This window comes from Symsagittifera roscoffensis, unplaced genomic scaffold, assembly GCF_963678635.1.
Source record: "Symsagittifera roscoffensis unplaced genomic scaffold, txSymRosc1.1 SCAFFOLD_185, whole genome shotgun sequence".
Lineage (NCBI taxonomy): Eukaryota > Metazoa > Xenacoelomorpha > Acoela > Convolutidae > Symsagittifera > Symsagittifera roscoffensis.
The window spans coordinates 1-5,000 of NW_026971455.1; positions in this window are offsets into that span (position 1 = coordinate 1).

Here is a 5,000-nt window from a genome sequence, read left to right on the forward strand (position 1 = left end):
TTATAAAGGCATCACCAAACCCAAAAAGGCACCAATGCTTTTCAAATTTGTGAAAACTCAAATAATGTCTGGTAATCAAGACCAAAAAGAAAGAAAAACTGCCAGTAATGTGACGACATTTTTTTCGAACAAAAAATCACCACAGCGCAAATTCGCTTCTGCAACTATCGCTTTCCTGGTAGATTCGACGAATGAAACAATAATGAACACATCAAGATGAGCTAACTAGCCGCACACTGTCCTCAAAAATGAAAAAACTTGTACCACAAAAAACCGCATAAAAGATGAACACAAAAAAAGACATATTTCAGAAACACAAGAACCAAAATTAAAAACTTGGTACCCCCAGGAACCGTCAGCACGTCCACAACGCATTAACACCCCAAAAAAGCGTCGCTGTGTATTTCAAAGATGTAAAAACTGAAGAAACATTCAGTAGCCAAGACCAAAATCAAGTGGAAACTACCAATTTGTGACAACTTTATTGAGACAAAAACACTCCAGCGCGAATTCGCTAGTGCAACAATCGCAACACTAGTATAATTGAATAAATGAACAAAAATGAGCACATCAAAAAAACTATGTCAATCAGTTAAACGGTGTTTTCACTTTGAGAAAATTAGAGTGTTCAAAGCATCCTTTGGGATTGAATAATCAAGCATGGAATAATGGAGAATGACCCGCGTTTTACTGATGCCGGTGGCTAAAGTGCGGTAATGATTGAAAGGAACAGCCGGGGGCATTTGTATTGCTACGTTAGAGGTGAAATTCTTGGATCGTGGCAAGACAAACTACTGCGAAAGCATTTGCCAAGAATGTTTTCATTAATCAAGAACGAAAGTTAGAGTATTGAAGAGGATTAGATACCCTCGTAATTCTAACCATAAACTATACCAACTTACGATTTGTCAAAGTCTCTTCTGACTTGGCAAGAAATTAACCGGGAAACCAAAGTTTATTGGTTCCGGGGGAAGTATGGTTGCAAAATCGAAACTTAAAGGAATTGACGGAAGGGCACCACCAGGAGTGGAGCCTGCGGCTTAATTTGACTCAACACGGGAAATCTCACCAGGTCCAGACATCTTAAGGATTGACAGATTGATGATCTTTCATGATTATATGGGCGGTGGTGCATGGCCGTTCTTAGTTAGTGGAGTGATCTGTCTGGTTAATTCCGATAACGAACGAGATCTTGATCATCTAAATAGTGCCATTCTCGTTAGAGTATTGGTTACTTCTTAGAGGTACTATGTGCAATTAAATAGCACAAGTGAAGTGAGGCTATAACAGGTCTGTGATGCCCTTAGATGTCCTGGACTGCACGCGCGCTACACTGGTGAATTTAAATTGAGGGATAACCTTGGCCTATATGGTCCGGGTAATCACCTAAAATTCATGAGCGTGAAGGGGATCGAATGTTGTAACTTGCATTCGTGAACCAGGAATTCCTAGTACTCGGTAGTCAACAACTACTGGGGATTACGTCCCTGCCCTTTGTACACACCGCCCGTCGCTACTACTGATTGGATGTTTAAGCAAGAATTGCGGAAGCCCGTCGCTGAGACTTCGGTCCTGGCAATAGGTGGAAGCGGATCGAGCTTAATTGTCTAGAGGAAGTAAAAGTCGTAACAAGGTTTCCGTAGGGGAACCTGCGGAAGGATCAGTGACTAATGCCACTGTTTGAGCGAAGAGCCGGTCAGCTCATTAAATATGAACCGGTACGCAGTAGATCTTTTTGGAGATTTTGCTGAAAGGTGGTGGTGCATAATCAAGAAAGAGTCGGTGGTGCATGAGTGTAAGAGAGACGGTGGTGCATGAGACTGGGGATTGGCTCCCAGTCAAAGTAGCTTGCTCGGTGGTTGATGATAGCAAGAAAGAGTCGGTGGTGCATGAGAGTAAGAGAGACGGTGGTGCATGAGACTGGGGATTGGCTCCCAGTTAAAGTAGCTTGCTCGGTGGTTGATAATAGCAAGGAAGAGTCGGTGGTGCATGTGAGTAAGAGAGACGGTGGTGCATGAGACTGGGGATTGGCTCCCAGTTAAAGTAGCTTGCTCGGTGGTTGATAATAGCAAGGAAGAGTCGGTGGTGCATGATAGCATGATGTTCCTTCATGGTTCATCTAAGAGTTGGTCTAGCTAAGGTTAGATTGGCTCAAGGTAGTCCTTAATGGATCACCTTAGATTCCCGAAAGATAATTCAAAGAGAGTTGACCTGATGCAAGTTAGGTTAACTCAAGGTGATCCTTGTTGGTGATCCTTAGTATGATGGTGGTGCATTAGCAAGAAAAACGGTGGTGCATGATAGCTTGAGACTGGGGATGGGCTCCCAGTCAAAGTAGCTTGCTCGGTGTGGATGATAGCAAGTGAGAGTCAGTGGTGCATTATAGCAAGAGAGAAGGTAGCCAAATGTCTCGTCATTGTTGACGCCAAAATCAGGTAGCCAAATGCCTCGTCATTTTTGACGCCAAAAGCAGGTAGCCAAATGCCTCGTCATTTTTGACGCCAAAAGCAGGTAGCCAAATGCCTCGTCATTGTTGACGCCAAAAGCAGGTAGCCAAATGCCTCGTCATTGTTGACGCCAAAAGGAAGTCGCTCAAACTTGGGTATTCTGTTGATCAAAAAGCTGTTTAGATGGTAGCTTAGGAGTAACTTCTCCTAGATAAGCTTGTTTGATGGTCGTTTAAACAGTGTACGATTTTCAGTTTGCTTTCGTTAGAGAAAGACTGAGGAAAGCGAAGGCCCGAATGCTTAAGAACAGGGTGATCTATGCTTGGGTAATCACACTTAGTACGAGAGGAACAGTGTGTTCAGTTCCCTGGTTTCAAGCGTCTGCCTGAGAAGGCGGATGCGAAGCTACAATTGATGACCTAAAGCGTAGATTGAATTGCTCTATCTGCATCATGAAAATTGCCTTTAATGGTTTAAATTGGCAGTATCAAGTATATTGATGCTGTTGACCCCGATGTCAGATAGGAATGCAATCCCCCATTGATGATGGGAGGTCGCTCGAACTTGGGTATTCTGTTGATCAAAGAGCTGTTTAGATGTAGTACCGGTGTGATACATGTGATTGCATTGAGAGAGCGTTTAAACAGTGTTCGATCTTCAGTTTGCCTTCGTAAGAGTAAGACTGAGAAAAGCGAGGGCCCAAACGCTCAAAAACAGGGTGATCTATGCTTGGGTAACACTTAGTACGAGAGGAACAGTGTGTTCAGTTCCCTGGTTTCAAGCGTCTGCCTGAGAAGGCGGATGCGAAGCTACAATTGATGACCTAAAGCGTAGATTGAATTGCTCTATCTGCATCATGAAAATTGCCTTTAATGGTTTAAATTGGCAGTATCAAGTATATTGATGCTGTTGACCCCGATGTCAGATAGGAATGCAATCCCCCATTGATGATGGGAGGTCACTCAAACTTGGGTATTCTGTTGATCAAAGAGCTGTTCAGATGTAGTACCGGTGTGATACATGTGATTGCATTGAGAGCGCGTTTAAACAGTGTTCGATCTTCAGTTTGCCGTTGTAAGAGAAAGACTGAGGAAAGCGAAGGCCCAAATGCTTAAGAACAGGGTGGTCCAGACAGCTCAAAGTCCGACTGCGGTTGGCTTTGTTCTAATCGAGTGAACACTTACTTTTGGAGAAATCCGATCGTAGGAGTGATCAGTCTTCGGATTGATCCGGTTCTTTTACTGGTGTATCTGTCAGATCCTTAGGGACTGGATAGAACACTTAAAGCAAGTCGCTCGATCTTGGGTATTCTGTTGATCAAAGAGCTGTTTAGATGTAGTACCGGTGTGATACATGTGATTGCATTGAGAGAGCGTTTAAACAGTGTTCGATCTTCAGTCTGCCGTTGTAAGAGAAAGACTGAGGAAAGCGAAGGCCCAAATGCTTAAGAACAGGGTGGTCCAGACAGCTCAAAGTCCGACTGCGGTTGGCTTTGTTCTAATCGAGTGAACACTTACTTTTGGAGAAATCCGATCGTAGGAGTGATCAGTCTTCGGATTGATCCGGTTCTTTTACTGGTGTATCTGTCAGATCCTTAGGGACTGGATAGAACACTTAAGCAAGTCGCTCGAACTTGGGTATTCTGTTGATCAAAGAGCTGTTCAGATGTAGTACCGGTGTGATACATGTGATTGCATTGAGAGCGCGTTTAAACAGTGTTCGATCTTCAGTTTGCCGTTGTAAGAGAAAGACTGAGGAAAGCGAAGGCCCAAATGCTTAAGAACAGGGTGGTCCAGACAGCTCAAAGTCCGACTGCGGTTGGCTTTGTTCTAATCGAGTGAACACTTACTTTTGGAGAAATCCGATCGTAGGAGTGATCAGTCTTCGGATTGATCCGGTTCTTTTACTGGTGTATCTGTCAGATCCTTAGGGACTGGATAGAACACTTAAGCAAGTCGCTCGAACTTGGGTATTCTGTTGATCAAAGAGCTGTTCAGATGTAGTACCGGTGTGATACATGTGATTGCATTGAGAGCGCGTTTAAACAGTGTTCGATCTTCAGTTTGCCGTTGTAAGAGAAAGACTGAGGAAAGCGAAGGCCCAAATGCTTAAGAACAGGGTGGTCCAGACAGCTCAAAGTCCGACTGCGGCTGGCTTTGTTCTAATCGAGTGAACACTTACTTTTGGAGAAATCCGATCGTAGGAGTGATCAGTCTTCGGATTGATCCGGTTCTTTTACTGGTGTATCTGTCAGATCCTTAGGGACTGGATAGAACACTTAAGCAAGTCGCTCGAACTTGGGTATTCTGTTGATCAAAGAGCTGTTCAGATGTAGTACCGGTGTGATACATGTGATTGCATTGAGAGCGCGTTTAAACAGTGTTCGATCTTCAGTTTGCCGTTGTAAGAGAAAGACTGAGGAAAGCGAAGGCCCAAATGCTTAAGAACAGGGTGGTCCAGACAGCTCAAAGTCCGACTGCGGTTGGCTTTGTTCTAATCGAGTGAACACTTACTTTTGGAGAAATCCGATCGTAGGAGTGATCAGTCTTCGGA